The 17,341-nt window shown below is 37.2% G+C and overlaps 1 protein-coding gene across 1 annotated transcript in view; it reads right to left on the bottom strand.

The window, feature by feature from the left end:
* Window positions 1–17,341, bottom strand: part of Grip1 (glutamate receptor interacting protein 1) — a 574,087-nt gene that overhangs the window by 512,588 nt on the left and 44,158 nt on the right. The gene's annotated exons all lie outside the window — the stretch shown is intronic.

Genomic DNA, 17,341 nt, shown 5'->3' with positions numbered 1-17,341 from the left:
GAAACAAAACAAACAATTGTTTTTCTTTTACTATAACAGCCACATAAGCTTAATTGAATTCATGATTCAGGGTGTTGTATTTTTATCTATTTTTCTTTCTCCATTCTATACTCTCAAGCTATCATGTTTAAGAGGACACAATAGAATCCCACAGAACTATGACAAAATCAAGCTTTTCTTCTATCCTTTTCTTTATGAACTTCTTTTTATTTCTTCTCTTCTTTCTTTTGCTTTTTAGGTAGGCAATTTTGGAGACTTCTCTAAGTAAAATATTACCTACATTTTATCTGGGTTGGTTCAAAGTACCAGTTAGCTATTTGTCCATTAGGGAAGAATATCTGGGGAATAGAGCCAAGCATCACTAATTCCATATCCTTACCCATTAGTACATTGGTTTTCCCTCTCTACTGGCTTTCTGTTCTCCTTGGCTGAGTAGCAGCAGATGTAAAGTCCCTTGGGTATTGCACACAATGAGGAAATAGCAGTTTCTGCAATGAGCCCCGGTTTCCTTCTCTGCTAAATGCTAAAACTCCAAATGTACAAGTTAATGTAAAAGTCTAAATGTAAATACCACATTTCATTAAGTTCTGTACCTCCTACCCTCTTTTCCATATCAACTTGCTGTACCTGCTTCACATTCTAAGAAAACTACAACTAGAGGAAGGGTAAATATGTTACACGTAGACTATTACATTTTGTTGTTTACATTAGTGATGTTCCAATGAACTTTTTTTTTTTTTTTTTGGCCAGTCCTGGGGCTTAGACTCAGGCCTGAGCACTGTCCCTGGCTTCTTTTTGCTCAAGACTAGCACTCTGCCACTTGAGCCACAGTGCCACTTCTGGCCATTTTCTGTATATCTGGTGCTGGGGAATCGAACCCAGGGCCTCATGTATATGAGGCAGGCACTCTTGCCACTAGGCCATATCCCCAGCCCCCAATGAACTTTTTAATCATGTAATTCTACACTGTTAATTCTGTAATATAATTGACATCTAATAAATAAAAACTGACACCATTTCGTTCCCCTTTTCTCATTTATTTTTATGTGAAAATACCAAGACCAAAAGAAAAGGAAATGCTCATTTATTTACTGGAGGTATATAATAAACTATTACAAATGTGCTGGCTTTAACTAAAAGAAAAGAAATGTATTCGTTCACAATTTTCGGTGCTAGAAGTCTAAAGTCGAGAAGGGTTTCAACTCCTGCAAAGATGTTAAAAAAGAATAAATCCTTTCTTGACTCTTCCAGCTCCTAATAGCTGCCATGGTTTTCATGGACATGCTGCATCCTTCTAAATGTCTCTATCTTCATATTAACTTCTCCTCTCTATGTGTCCGATGAGGACACTTGTGACAGCATTGCAGGAACACTAAATAATAAAGAGTAACTGTAGCATCTCAAGATCCCTAATTGCACTGGTAAAGAACCTCTCACCTCTATAAGGTAACACTTACAAACTACAGTAGGAAGCCTTGATCTCTTTTGCTGGTTCTTATTTAGCCTACAAGATGAACAAAATGCTATATGTAAAATCCTTTAATTGGCTGAAAAGCACCAGCTACTTGCTATGTTTCAATTTCATGGACTAGCACAGATTAATTAGTAGGCTACAGTTGTAATCATTTCCTATGCACACAGTCGCTAAAAAAAATTCAAGAGTTTTATTCTAGAAAATTACCTGGATGGCCAAGTAAATTGTATTAAATTATTTTATGAGTAAAACCATGTCTCTCAAAACTCTGTTTAGAAGAAGACAGCCCATAATGGGACATAGTTCTATTGTTTCAAAACCAATGGCAATGAAGAGAACACACTAGATTAACATGCAATATACCCAGGACACTGATTGAATGAGATGAAAGAAAAGGATGGGCAACAAAGGGATGGGCAACAAAATATCCTTTCTGGGACTGAATGGAATAATCATAACTAAGAGAGCAAAATTAACAATAACTCTTCTTTTCCTAGTTAAAGCAGAATCCATTTATTATAAAGTAGGAATGGAGTTTGGTATTGAAAGATAAAATGATTATAAAGTATATAAATAATATAATGAAACTTTATCAAAGATGAAGCACAGTCATGGACAAAGATTTGAGATATGTGCCTGCTAAAAAGAAAAAGGAATTTAATATATTTAAGAAATAAAAGCAATGAAAGAAAAAAATCATCTCCAAGTCAAATCATGAGGGCATATTTTAAAAGCTATAACCTGGCCTTGCTATGGTGACTTTTAGTGCTGCAGATAAGAATTATAAACAGTTTTTATTTTTTGCATATATTTTAGTTTGTTAATAGAGATCCAGCAAAGACATATTGTGGTAGGAAGAAGGTGAAAAGCATTCTAGAGACCCTCTCCCCACCATAAAACAAAAATACTTCATAAAGCAAATTCAAGTATTTCAGAATCTAGTTATCCTTTTTTTTTTTTTTTTTTTTTTTTGCCAGTCCTGGGGCTTTGACTCAAGGCCTGAGCACTGTCGCTGGCTTCTTTTTGCTCAAGGCTAGCACTCTGCCACTCCAGCCACAGCGCCATCTCTGGCCATTTTCTATATATGTGGTGCTGAGGAATCGAACCCAGGGCTTCATGTACAGGAGGCAAGCACTCTTGCCACTAGGCCATATTCCCAGCCCTAGTTATCTATTCTTAATGTACACTTAATCTAAATATGGATCCTAGAGCCTGGAGATATCATCCTTCTTGAGTCATTATGACAGTGAGCCATCAACTGACCCGAGATAGATAACGCTGTAAAAGTTCTGAAATAACATTAAGATGCATTGCATTTATAATCAGCTTTGTTAAATGGCAATTCCTGTGTGCAACTACTTAAAGATAACTTTAAAAACTGCAAAAAATAATTAAATAAATAAAAATGAATACATAACAATAATATATAAAAACAAATAAAATAATATACAAAACAAAAGTTCTGAAATATAAAGAGTGTAAGAAAACTACCAGAAATTTACTACAATGATAATCTTACCTAAGATTTATTGAATGTATACTTGGATGATTTCTTTAAATTTTTCACAGAAAATCATCTGAGGACAATATTACTTGCATCAAATTTTTGCATCATACAAAGGAAAATAAGATTAACATCTCAGGAACAGAAGGCACAGAGTCAAAGTTCAAACATAGTCTTTATGTGGAACGCCACTCATTGCCAATACTATATAATAGCACCTATCATGTACAGAATGCCTGTGTGCCTGCACCTGCTCCAAGTATCTCGCATGCAATGAACATACTCCCCACAACCTTCAGGGAAGAGAGATATTTTTACTAAACTCAGGTAAGCGAACTGCCACACAAAAATATTATGGAAGTTTTCCTTAGTCACAACATTAATAAATGGTACATAGGCATTTACACACAGCAAGGAAGATTCAAGTATCTACTTAACTATGCCAAAAATAAATTCTGATGACTTAGACCATATTTAGGAAGACTGGCTCTCTTTGAACAGTGCAGAAAAGGAACCTAGTAATCTAATTTGTTTGCTGAGAAATGGCTACTCTAAACCTCCATCTCCCAAGACTTTCGTGAGTAACAGCATCAATTTTAAGACATTTTATTGGGGAAAAGCATTGTCTGCTTTTTAAATCACCTAGCACATTAAGGGTTAAGTGCATATGGAGAAATGCCTAGAACAAGTCAGAAAAAAACAAAGCATGAGTACTAAAGATAAAACTAACTTCACCACAGCTTTGTCTAGTCAGGTAAGCACCAACACTTAAACAGCTACAATTGGCAGCCTTCATCAAAGAGGGCATTTTGGAGCATGTAAGAGGCTTACTGTCTGGCAAAGCCTAAAGACAAAAGAGAACAGGCTACACAGCAAGAAATGGAGGAAGTATATTAGCCCAACTCAGAGATAAACAACAAAAAAAGGACTTTTGTTTATATGTATGCTTTATATGTGTTGTTTGCTATTTACTATGGAAAATTTAAAGACCATTTCCCCAGCTTGCAAAGCAAGTAACATGCAAAGACAATGATCTATCTCATTATTCCTAATTCAGAGTTAGAATCAAGTTAGTACAACTACTGTTGACCTTCCGCTTCCCTTAAATGTCAAGAATGAGAAACAACATTCTCATATAGAAAGCATAATGGTGATGGGTAAGAAGAAGGAGCAAAAAATAGCTTAAATTGCTAACTAGATCATATGGTAATCTTCCTGTTGTGTCTTTCACACACACACAGAAGTCAAATTGATGTTGTAATTTCTTCCAAAATTCAGGGCAACAAGATTAAAATAGGGGAAGTAAAGGAATCCATTCACTATTTTCTTCTGAAAAGTAATACCAAAAAGATATTACCAGCGGATACAACCCATAATTTTTAACAATCTACAATTTTAAGTCCTTGAATGTTTAAATGTTAAATCCTCTTCCATAATTGCTGACATTCTGTTGCATTTCTTTTTTTTTAAATTTTTTCCTTTATTGTCAAAGTGTTCGTTGCATTTCTTTCTTTTTTCTTATTTATTGTCAAAGTGATGTACAGAGATGTTACAGTTTCATACGTTAGGCCTTTCTTGTACTGTTTGTAGCATTTCTTATATGAGCAGAAAAAAACGCCAAAAAAGCTTCCACCACAGAGCCCCAAAAGAAGAGCAAAGCTAATGAAACAAGAAGAGTGATGAACTAATCCTACATTGGCATCCCTGGGTTTCAGTTACTACAGACTACACTACTACAGAGCCAGGTAAGTTTGCTCCACATCCTTGTTCCTCTTGTGATTCTGACCACAACATTTGTCATTTTTTCCCATTGCCCTCTTTACCAACATCTCGATTGTCATAGGAAAATAGGGACATAGTTCTTATACATCGAAGTTGGAATTTTCTTGCAAAATCAATGTCTTTGCTACCAATACTACCAACTCTTGGGGATTTAACTGCAGTCAACAATCATTAGATTTTTACAAACAGCTGTGTTTTAGGCCCACAGTATGCATCGTCATCTCAGAAATAATATTGCCTACATAAGGATAAATTTAACAAAAACCAAATCATAGCATATTCAGCTGAGGGAAATGAAATAAGAACCCACAAAGTTTTTGCAGAAATAACTTATGAATAAAACATCTGCATAGTATACAGCTCAGGAGGAATCAATCATAATAAAGGTTCTATGACATAGGATAATGTGTATGTATGTAAACTTCTCTTTTTGACAAATGACTGAATATCTTCAAATCCTTCCATATTCATTGAAAAGCTACAACCAGTCTAAAGTGCTTTTACTGCCTCTTCTTACATTTAGAGGAAGAGATGTACAATAAAGGGTACTGCCTTATTAATGCTCAAAATACAGATGTATGTACAGAAAAATAAACACTGAAAAGAAATCCTCAGAAATAAGCAACTTATTTGGGATGGGGGAAATGTGGAGTTTAGATACATATGTCCCAGTCAATATACCACATTTCACATAAAATTCCTCGTGAAAGACTTCAAACAGTAAGTCTATGAATTCATTTTAACTTCAGGCTAAGCATCATTATATTCTAATTACTTTCAAAAAGTAATTTAAAATAATGTATAGTTGTTTTTGTTTTTTTTTAAAAAAAAAAAGCACATATACACATCAAACTAGAGCTGATAAAACAGCACTAGGGCATAGTAGTTACAAGCCTAAACTTTGATCTGAAATTATTCTACGAGTAGGAAAAAAAAAAAAACAGCTTTCTTCCTATGGTTTTTATTTTTTAAAAGGTATGTCCTCTTGTATTCCCAGATTGAATTAGTTATGAATCATTTCCCTTAGGAATCAAGCAAAAAAAAGCAATATATTTGATATTGTATATCTAATTGCTGGTGGGAATTATTTCACTTTCTCTTTGAGAGTAATTAGCCACTAGCTTCACCTGCTTTGCAAACAACATAGAGAAAGATACTTATCTTTCAATTAACTTTGACAGGAGGGCATGAAGCTCATCTCAAAGCTGTATTGAGTCATTTGGTGCTGTTAAAAGACAAAAATGCTACAAGACAGCACTGTCTCCTATTATTTGGGAATGGAATTTATTGTACACAGTATATTACTACCACCATTATCAAAGCCATTTTATACAATACCACCCTTAAAAAATACTAACGCCTGAGATCTAGGCTGGTCCTAAAATGATATCTTTCTATACACTCAATGACTAAAATGGACAGATGGATCAAAGTTCTTTAGTTTCTGGGCATGCTATTTAATCCAACTATAACATAATGATCATCTGCTAAGAGAAATAAGAAGACCCAGTGAAGGTTGTACCTTTTTCTTTTACATTTAGTAAAAAGACAGATATATACAATTGGGGGAAATAAATGCTACTCTCTTTAAAAACAATTAGGCTAAAGTTTTGAGGCTATACTGAAGAAACTAGCTAAAGGACAACCATCAGGTCCCATCATGTGATGCCCATGCTACTTACTTCACATTCATGTAATATCTCCACATTAAGTTTTCACCAAAAAAAGTGTGGAGGGTACAAGGACTGTATTTCTAGGCAGGGAACTACTGTCTTAGAAGGTGTGTTTTTAATGATTGATGACAATCTTGATAGAGTTTCCAAATGATTATCTCCAATAGCTCCTTTACAATACTTTTTGTCAGTGATATAAAGAAAAAAGAGCACACATTTACCAGACTTGTGAATAATTAAGGCCTATAGAATAAGTACAAAAAGACAATAATAGATCAATACACAAAAACAAAGCATATTCTTATTCCCCATGCATGCATATATAAAAACATAGAAGATTCTATTTTATTATTCATTTCTGAATTTAAAAAACTGACCAAACAACTTTTGGACACATTGCACCTAATAGTTTTGTGTGATTCTTAAGAGACATAGGTGTTTTATTTGCTTTCAAGCTAAATACGAATCAACAGTATTACAGCTTCTCCCAAACTCTAATGCAATCTAAAACTACATTTTAAAAGAATAATGGCTAAAACAAAAAATATATAGTGGTTATTTTCTATTATGTATAGTTAGAACTATATCAGACATTGATGAGTTCAGTCTGGGTGACACATTTTAGGAGGTCATCAACAAACTAGAATATACCCAGGGAAGGTGACAAGAATATTAAAGAGTTTTTAAATCAGATATGAGAGAGGAATAAAGGAAATCAAAGTGATTAGTCAGGAGGAAAAAAACTGCGGGAGGAACAGATCGTAGTATTGTGTTCACCTTCTCATTATAGTTACCTGGGTGCAAAGATAGGAGCCTTTCATCCAGGCTATGAGTTGATCTTGTTATGTCCTAGTAACACTCTCTTTTAGGGGAACAACAAATCCAATCCAAAACCATGCCTAACATTGCTGCTTCCTTGCTTACCTTGTAAATGCAGACACCTCTCCTAAAATAACCAGCTTGTATTGAGGCTCACAAACTATGCCATAACTCAGAGGCTAAAACCAAGTTTCCTCTCCCTCTGTCTCCTTCTTCCTTTTCTCCCTCATTCCTTCTCTACTTCTTGGCTGAACCTAGCTAGGTAATTCTTCTGTTGATCTTACACTCAGAAGTGCCTGTAGTCAGCTGGCAGGTATCCTGGGACTGGGATCAGCAGAAGAGACCTGGGCTTCTACCCACCCTCAACCTCTCTTCCTATATAGTCCTTAGTTCTCCCTCTTTGCCTGTTCTATGGTCCATATAATGTCTCCATGTAATCTTTCCAGGTATCTCTAATAGAGCTTAGGGCTTATAAGAGGGTGCAGGCTTAGTCTTAGACTGGCACTGTTATATCTATGCTTAAAGTAATATACCACAGGGACCAAATTAAATCACACAAACACATGATACATGGAGGTAGAACTGACAAGCGACCACTGATGGTATAGACAACCACAACTTGTATCTCCCTAGCTGCCCAAAATAGACTCTCCGCTTGACCCAGAACCATTCATTCCCATTTTCCTATATCCTTCAATGTAGTTTTGGAAACTTAAAGACCACTGAACCCCTCAGTATCTTTCTTAACAGTCAGATTAATTTCCTTGACTTCGCCTACTTACCTTAACTGAAACCTGACTACCAGAAAACTCAAGTTTTTTGCAGCTGTCTCATCTCTTAAACCTGCATGAATAGAGTGCTCTAAGGTGCTGGTCAACTTTCTTTTCTTTCTTTTTATTTTTCATGCCTGTCTTGAGGCTTGTACTTAGGGCTTGGGAACTGTCCTAAGCTTCTTATGCTCAAAGATAGTGCTCTATTACTTGAGCCACTTTTCCACTTCCAGCTTTGGGGGAGAGGGAGAGATACAGTTTATTGCAGATTAGAGTCTGACAAACTTCCTGCCCGGTTTGGCTCCAAACCATAGTCCTCAAATCACAGCCTCGAGAGTAGCTAGGATGATGGGTAAGAGCCTGTCCCCCCATATTCACTTTTTGCTTCTTCTTGCTTTTTTCTATCAATTCACCTCACAGAAGATTTAAAGAGCCCTTCACAATCTTATCTTACCACACTATCATGTGTGACCAAATCATCATCTTCCAGGTATTTTTTCACCCTCAGTAATTACCACAAAGCCAGAGATTAGTTAATAGTAAAGTTTTAGACATCAACCACCACTGATAAACAACACCACTGTCTTTCTCAGAGTAACAGCAACAACTAACAACTTCTTACTCCCTTCCTGCTACCCTTCCCTCTTTCAGCAATGAACTTGCTTCATATTTCACAAAGAACCCAGAAGCCACCCTTGGACGTTCCCTCAACTTACTGCCAGCATATGGGCAAACCTACCTGCATCTTGACCTTGATCCTTCCTGTTACATAAGAAGTGGTCGCCACCCCCATGGAAAGCATGGCCTGCTTCATAGGCTCAGGACTCTCTCCCCTCTGGTATTCTCAGATATATCACTTAGCATATTTCATCTCTATTGTCTTCACTATCCCATTTTTTTTCTACCATATCACTCAGAAATCTAATCTTCATTTGCCTGAGTCTCCCCTGCTGTGAAGCTGGGTCCTTCTTTTCTATACTTCATGGCCAAATATGAAAACTGTTTATTTACCCTCACTTCTACTCAAGTGTCTCCCAATCTACTCTAGTGTATGCTCTCACCAGTCCTGTATCTGCCCCTGCTGTAGTCAACAATCTGATGGACACTTCATCTTCACCTTCTATCTCAGCAGTAGCATAGGGCAAATGAAACCAGGCTTCCTGAAAAAAATAAATAAAATAAAATAAAATAAAACAGGCTCCTATTCTTGCCATGGGGACCCCAATTCATCAAAGCTCCTCAGTTTCCTTAGAGACTTTCCCCTTCACTTCTACCTGAACTATGAGCATCTGAGGCCTAAGGTCTTGAGTCGATTACCTTCCTCCTGACATCCTTCATCCTACTCAATGTCATTCACCAACACAGTTTCAAAGAACCATAAATGCTATTGATTTCAAATTATACCTAGTACTCATATCTTTCCTCTATGCTTCAGATGTCTTCTTAGCCTTCTCACTGGCATTCCAAACTCAACATCTCCAAAAAATTAGTCACTATCACATTCTGAATTTACTCCTCTAGTGTTCTCCATCTCATAAACTGAAACTCCATTTACCTCATAGACTACACTAAACAGCTGGGAGTCATTCTTGATCTGGGTCCTCCAGACACACCAGAAATGGTAAGTGGCTCACCAAAAGCAATCACTTTTCTCCATCTCCATCTAGCTGTTTTAAAAATTCAAAACTACTTAGAAGATTTCTTAATATTTTCAGAGTCCTGAATAGGCTGGCCTTTATTTATTCTGCAGATGACCTTAAAACCTTGCAATTGGCTCATTTGGTTCCAGCTACACTGGCCTTCCTTTAGATTTTCAAATATACCATAATGTTTTCCTTCTGCAAGATGCCATGCAAATTCTTTCTGCCTTTATGCTTCTTACATCTTCACATTATTTCAGATCTTTCTTTGTCCAGGGTCCAGCTTGTCTATGGCCTTCTCAAAAGGATCTTACTTATTATTATTACCCCATGTAAATTAGGTCCTCCCTATTAATCTCATTCATAGCAACTTACACTATAGAAACATTTCTCAAACTAGGAATCAACAAAGTAGGTCAGCAAAGGGTCACAGAGAAAATATTTTAGGCATTACAGATCATATGGTCTTTGCAACTACTCTTTTGTTGTTATAGCAAACAACAAAAGAATAGTAATGCCTGTGCACTGATAAAACTTTATTTGCAAAAACAGGCATTGGGCTGGCTCCAAAGTAAAGGCATATACTTCACAGACATCCATACTGGACAATAATTTCCAAATCAGATAAAAGTAAGACTGTTTCTTTTCAATGCATTATCTCTATTGCCCAAGATACGTGTCTAGTGTATAGTAGTCACACAATAAACAGTTGTTGAATGAAATCTGAAAGACTGTAAACATAAAAATGCTTCCTCATTCTAAACAGCAATAAATTCAATTTATTCAGTTGTGTACTTGAATGTAAGAAAAAAAATTCCCAGGTGTTCCATCAGCCTTATGGATTTATTCTGCAAATGAGCTGAAATAACAGATGAGAGCATCTTTTAAAGTATAAACAAGGTATGTGATATCATTAAGAATTAAAACTAATAATATGTACAGGCTGCCTTTGGAAACAGTAGGGTCCTTGGGGTTTTTAAGGATAATTGGAAAATCCACTTATCAGGATGCTCCAGGACAGCATTTTGATTGGTAGGAGATTGAGACCAGAGGAGCTTCAAGATGTCTTCCTAATCCTTACCTACTGACAACAGCTTTATATGTCATGACATATTTAACTTTGAAACACCCTGAAGTTTACATCACAAAAATCCTCATTTTGCAGATAAAGAAGGTGAAGGGATAGAATTAGGATCCAGATGGAACTGGAACTGTGTGTTCTTATCCCAAAGTTCACAGCTTCCCTCAGCCACATCCTTCCTTCTACAAGCATCATGCCTGGAATCCCAAATTCATAGACATGCAAATCCTAACATGTTCTGTGAAGGAATTCAGGAAGTGCCACCCCAAAATATGCCACTTTGGACATCAAACTGAGAACACTTAGGAAATAGCCAATTCGGGAAAGGAGTTTTTCTGAACTTCCCTTATCTGGGTAGAGAGTGTCCAAAATGAACTCATTTGTCCTGAATCTTCTCCCAAGGAATCTCATCAACTAAATAAGATTAGCTCACACTACAGATGAGGAGACTAGAGGTCAATCATGCCCAGGCAAGCTTTGTCATGGACTACTTATTACCTACTTTTCTGCAGGCCATTCATCTTCCCCACAATCATTTATTCTCCCCTAAATTAGCTACCTTCCTCTTCTCTTTCCAATTATGAAGCGGGCAGGCCTTCATAGAAGAATACATAAAAAGATATGTAGACCTGAAGTGCCAGACTTTGAAGTCAGGCCCCACTTTACCATGCAAACCCCACTTTACCACGTGAACCTGAGGTAAGCAGGCCCTGTGAGTAGACCCAGGACAAGCCCATTAGGGCCCAGTCGGTCTAGAACTCTAACCGCTGGGATTGCTTAACTCTGACCACCCCTAGAATGCCTCGAACCCTGAGCCAATCAGATTTGTACCTGTGTCCTAATCTTGATTGCTTGAACACCTGATTGTTGTAACTTTGTTTTTTGCTTTTATAAGCCCTGTGTAATCGTAGCTCGGGGCTCCCTCCTAACCTCGGCTGTGTCGGTGGGTAGGAAGAGGCGCGAGTTGCAGCTCACTTAAATAAAGCCTTGCCTTGCTTTTGCATTTCTGAGTCTTGGTGGCCTTCTTGGTGGTTGTTTCGCGACTTGGCATAACAGACCTACACTGGGTTTTGAGTATTTAGTTTTCTTTTGTGTGATACCACATAATAAATTTGTAAGCCTTTTCTCCTGTTAATCTGTCTACTGTCCATTTATTCCATCAACTTAGTTACAAAACTTCAGAGGGTAAAGAAGTTTCTCCTAGACTATACTTATATTCTTAAGACTAAAGATAAGTCTCTCAAAAAGTAATTTGCATTGAATTCATTATAGTGCTCTAATGTAATGATAAAGAAATGTGTCTTTAAAGAGTCATTTTTTAATAATTTTCTTTTGAGATATGCTAAATAAATTGTGTAAATAGAAAATAATTTATGCCTACAAAAAATGTTTTCACCTTTTTGAAAAACCTATTATTTCACAAAGGGAAATACATAAAGTATTAGGCAGGTAATATTATAAATTATTAAATCATATAATTTGAGCAACATTTGTTGAGGGGAAAATGTCAAGTGCAAAACAGAATACATGCTATTTTTTCTAATTTTCAAATAGACTTCCAACTTCCATAAATACATGCTTATATAAAACAAGCAATTTTCATTTCAGATGGTCCAATTTTAATGACTTTAAAGTCAGAGCAAGAGAATTGCAAGTGCTCTTTATTACCTTCAAACGATTTCTCTATCTTTCCTATTTTTTAAAGTAATAAACATACATCATTTGCTTAAAAATATAATCTAAAGGCAATATAATTGACAGAGGTATTTCTTATTGTTTTCCCAAAAATTTATTGTTCAAATCCTTCTCAATAATAGTCTAATGCTCAGTTGTTGAGCTTCATCTACAAGAAAGAATTGGGGGGAAAAAAAGCAAAAAAGAGTCTGAGTAGTCAAAACAGAGTGACAATTCAGTAGTCGTGCACACTCATTACAAAGAGCATTTTCAGCACTATTATTTTACAGGGAATTCTAATCAACTTGGATGGCTGTTGCCACGTTTCCTAAAGAGTTGGAAAAACAAAGGACAAGGGCTGTTGGGTTATATGGCTGACTATACTATCCATTCCATCCAGCTTCCAATGTTATACCAAGCCATCCCACCTGGAAAGGAGTGAGATGCCCTCAGGTGTCATACCTGCTGACAACCGCAGTAATACAATAACCCCACCTTTTCCCCTGTACTAATTGTGCAACATCCAAACCAATAAGAACATGGAATTTTTTTTTTTTTTTTTTTTTTGCCAGTCCTGGGCCTTGGACTCAGGGCCTGAGCACTGTCCGTGGCTTCTTCCCGCTCAAGGCTAGCACTCTGCCCCTTGAGCCACAGCGCCGCTTCTGGCCGTTTTCTGTATATGTGGTGCTGGGGAATCGAACCTAGGGCCTCGTGTGTCCGAGGCAGGCACTCTTGCCGCTAGGCTATATCCCCAGCCCCGAGAACATGGAATTTTTGAAGCCTCAGGGATTCGATCAGAAATGCGTCCAATCAGCTCAGTTCAGGATTTCTACTAAGAATTCTAAAGAAAAGATGGTCTCTTTTCTGAGGACAAAATATACAAGTATACATGGCAAGATATAACCTGAAAATACTAGAATATTTTTCATCATAACTAAAACCAACCAAGGGAATAAACCTTACCAATGAAGCCATATAAATGAAGCTCTGTGTTTGATCTAACTATACTAGAAGCCATCTGAATCTCTGATCTTTATAGTTACTAGCCAATAGATACTTCCATAGTTTCTTAGCTTATTTTTAAATTTTATGGTATCCATAATGATCCTGGTTTGTTTCAGAAAGTCAAAATTCACAGATATCGTCCCAGTGTAACTACTAATAAAGTTACCTTTCACTTCCAGAAATAATCTGGTTTAAATGATAGCTAAATTAGGGGCTATAATGTAATTTTTGCGAGCTAAGAGGAGGGTTTTAGGATCTTAGTTCTAAAGATTCTCAAGAGGAACTACAACTAATATAAAAAAAGAGTGTTCTTTAGTCCATTCTATTTAAGAAATGTTTTATTCTATAACCCCTATTTAACCTTTAACATGGTAAGGGCTCAGAGTATTCCTGGAAGAAACAAAAATAAAAAGAAAGAAAATAACTTAATTTTGTTCACGCAGTATTTACCCAATACACATAATCACAGAGAATAGTTTTTCTTTTTTTTTTTTTTTTTTTTTTTGGCCAGTCCTGGGCCTTGGACTCAGGGCCTGAGCACTGTCCCTGGCTTCTTCCCGCTCAAGGCTAGCACTCTGCCACTTGAGCCACAGCACCGCTTCTGGCCGTTTTCTGTATATGTGGTGCTGGGGAATCGAACCTAGGGCCTCGTGTATCCGAGGCAGGCACTCTTGCCACTAGGCTATATCCCCAGCCCCACAGAGAATAGTTTTTCTAAAGATCTACAAAAGTATGTAATCAATAGCCTCTCTGCTGACTCTAATTTGGGAAAAGGTATAATCAAGTAATTCATGACCCTGAGTGACCCAAAACAACAAATTACATTTAATGTCTTTGACTTAGAAAGCTGAAAAGTATTTAATGTATTCTTTTTTTACATTTTTACTGTTATTACAGTTACATAAGTCAGGTAAAGGGTACATTTCTTTTTGGACAATGTCACCCCTTCCCTTGCTCTTTCCCAGTTTTTCCCTCTCATCCCATCCACAAGCTGTATAGTTGGTTTTCAATATAGTGTCCAGTGAGTACTACTGCTGAATTTGTACACCTTTTGTCTCTCCTTTCCCTTTACACTTCCAAAGACATACTTGGTGTATTCTATAGAGACTTTCTTTCAGAATGATTAAATTTTTAAGTGTTACATTAAGTAAATAAAAAACACAGCTATCCTAATCACTAATTAAATAAAGGCTATGAACGGCAGAAAGAATTTCTACTGGGTAAGTAAAATGCCACCTTAATAGGCACTGTGGCGTTTTAAAGGCTATAAATCCTATTATCTAAGAGAGAAAATCTAGGAAAACAGGCAGACATACACACCAGTAATTATATCAATAAGTAGAGTTCTACACTCATCAAGAAACATGAAATCTGATATTCTGCAGCACTTTAAGATGTGCATTATCCCAGAGGTCATATCAACCATAATGATTTTACAAGGGACTTGAGAAAATGCAACCTTTGCTACATAAATTCTTAGCAAGCTAAGGGGGTTCTTTCATGCTGAAATATAAACATGTGCTCAGGAGAAATATGCCAGGGTATATATCACTGTCCCCAAGGGGAGTTCTCTTGACTCTGAGTAGAATAAAACAAAAAGCTTGAGAGATGCCCTAAAATAAATCCTGCTTACAGCAGATAGACTGGCATCTTCACTACAACATGGGCCTGGTGAATTCTATAATTCAGAAAGTCTTCGGAGCTTTGAAGAAGCATTCTAAAAAGACTTTTGACAGGAATTCCATGTTGGGTATCTGAAATACAGAGAGTGAAGAAAAGGAGAGAATGCATGGCTTGACTAGGGCATCAAATATGCCCAAAGCTACTGAAGAAGAAAACAATCCTGAAATGAATGCAGAGCATGAACAATCCAGCTTCTAGTTTCAACTATGTTGTAATGGAAAGACAGCAATTTCCCTTCAATTTCTAGGAGAAGGATACAGAATACATCCTGCAGGAGCCTTCTCAGCTGTTGACATGAAAACAATTGGCAAAAAAAAAAATCATAAAATGCTACTGAATCTCCAAAACAGTGTTAGCCCCACTTCAGAGACAACAACAAAGTTGCACTGGAATATAGCAAGAATTTAAAATACAACTTAGATGATGGCTTATTATAGGCCCCACTACCAGCATCATTACTATTATCATCTGCTTCTGCTGATGGCTCAATGTTGGAACAATTTAGATTTTCAAGGACATAATAGAATTCTATTTAAATCTGACACCATGTAACTCTGGGTTGTGAGGTGGTCTAAGGCCCTTCATGACATTTGCACTATAATAATTTTAATCATCTAGATATTTGCTTAACATGCACGTGATGCTATCTTTTGAGAGAAGGGGCAATAGCATTTTTGCTTTATCGCTAATATTTGAATAAATGAAAAGAATCAGGCTTAAATAGTTCTTTTCTGCAAAGACAAAACAAATTCTGAATACTTGAAAAATCTAAGCATTGAGACAGGCAAAATCCTACCTGATCACTCCAAATTTGTGTGTGTGTGTGTGTGTGTGTGTATACAGATAATAAGATATTTGATTATCGGGGCTGGGGATATGGCCTAGTGGCAAGAGTGCTTGCCTCATATACATGAGGCCCTGGGTTCAATTCCCCAGCACCACATATACAGAAAATGGCCAGAAGTGGCGCTGTGGCTCAAGTGGCAGAGTGCTAGCCTTGAGCAAGAAGCCAGGGACAGTGCTCAGGCCCTGAGTCCAAGCCCCAGGACTGGCCAAAAAAAAAAAAAAAAAAAGATATTTGATTATCCATATGGATTATGGTAGATCCAGTCATGAGAACAGAGAAGCTAGCACTAAAATGGCCAAATTTGGAGTGTTCATTGGAGCACTAGTGGGCAGCAGGGAACTCCAGTCACAAAGCCCTACTGTACTGAATACAAGTAACACATGGCTTATATAGCCCAAAAACCACACAAGGTGCATGAAACTAACCTTAACAATGTACAAAGCAAATCAGATGTGAGGACAATCAAAGTAAATTGAAAACCAGTGAACACTCAAATCTAACAAAGATGTTGAATATAAGCAAAAACAAATCAAATGTGGACACAACTAAGGGGAATCAAGACCCAGTCATCTAAAAAGAGCAAGACTTTATCCAAATATGTATGGGTCATCAAATATCAGGCAGGAAGCCACAGAACAAAGGAGCATACTAAATTAATCACTAAGCTGGGCACCAGTGGCTCATGCCTGTAATCCTAGCTACTCAGGAGGCTGAGATCTGAGGATTGAGATTCAAATCAGACTGGGCAGGAAAGTCCATGAGACTCTTATCTCCAATTAACCACCAGAAAACCCGAAGTGGCACTGTGGCTCAAAGTGGTAAAGCGCTGGCCTTGATCTGAAGAGCTCAGGGACAGTGCCCAGGACCAGAGTTCAAGCCCCACAACCACCCCCCAAAAAAATCACTAAATCATGACCCTCTCCACTATTTCAGAAGTTTTTCATATGCATTTTATTGGAGTCTTAATATATTCCCTAGTACACAATGAAGACATTATTTCATCTGACAGATATGGGTACAAACTCAAAGAAGCCATTGGCTTACTCACATGATCAGCGGTGGATAAAATGGCTGGACTGAGGCTTGCATCTAACAACTATTTATACACTCACTGTCCCTTCTACCTATTCTTTTTTTTTTTTTTTTTTTTTGCCAGTCCTGGGGCTTGGACTCAGGGCCTGAGCACTGTCCCTGGCTTCTTTTTGCTCAAGGCTAGCACTCTGCCACTTGAGCCACAGCGCCACTTCTGGCCATTTTCTGTATATGTGGTGCTGGGGAATCGAACCCAGGGCCTCATGTATATGAGGCAGGCACTCTTGCCACTAGGCCATATCCCCAGCCCCCTTCTACCTATTCTTTAACAGAATTAAAATTGTAAAAAATGAAGGC

This window comes from Perognathus longimembris, chromosome 1, assembly GCF_023159225.1.
Source record: "Perognathus longimembris pacificus isolate PPM17 chromosome 1, ASM2315922v1, whole genome shotgun sequence".
Taxonomy (NCBI): domain Eukaryota; kingdom Metazoa; phylum Chordata; class Mammalia; order Rodentia; family Heteromyidae; genus Perognathus; species Perognathus longimembris.
The sequence above is the reverse complement of the archived record's forward strand: the minus strand, read 5'-3'. Positions and strand labels throughout refer to the sequence as shown.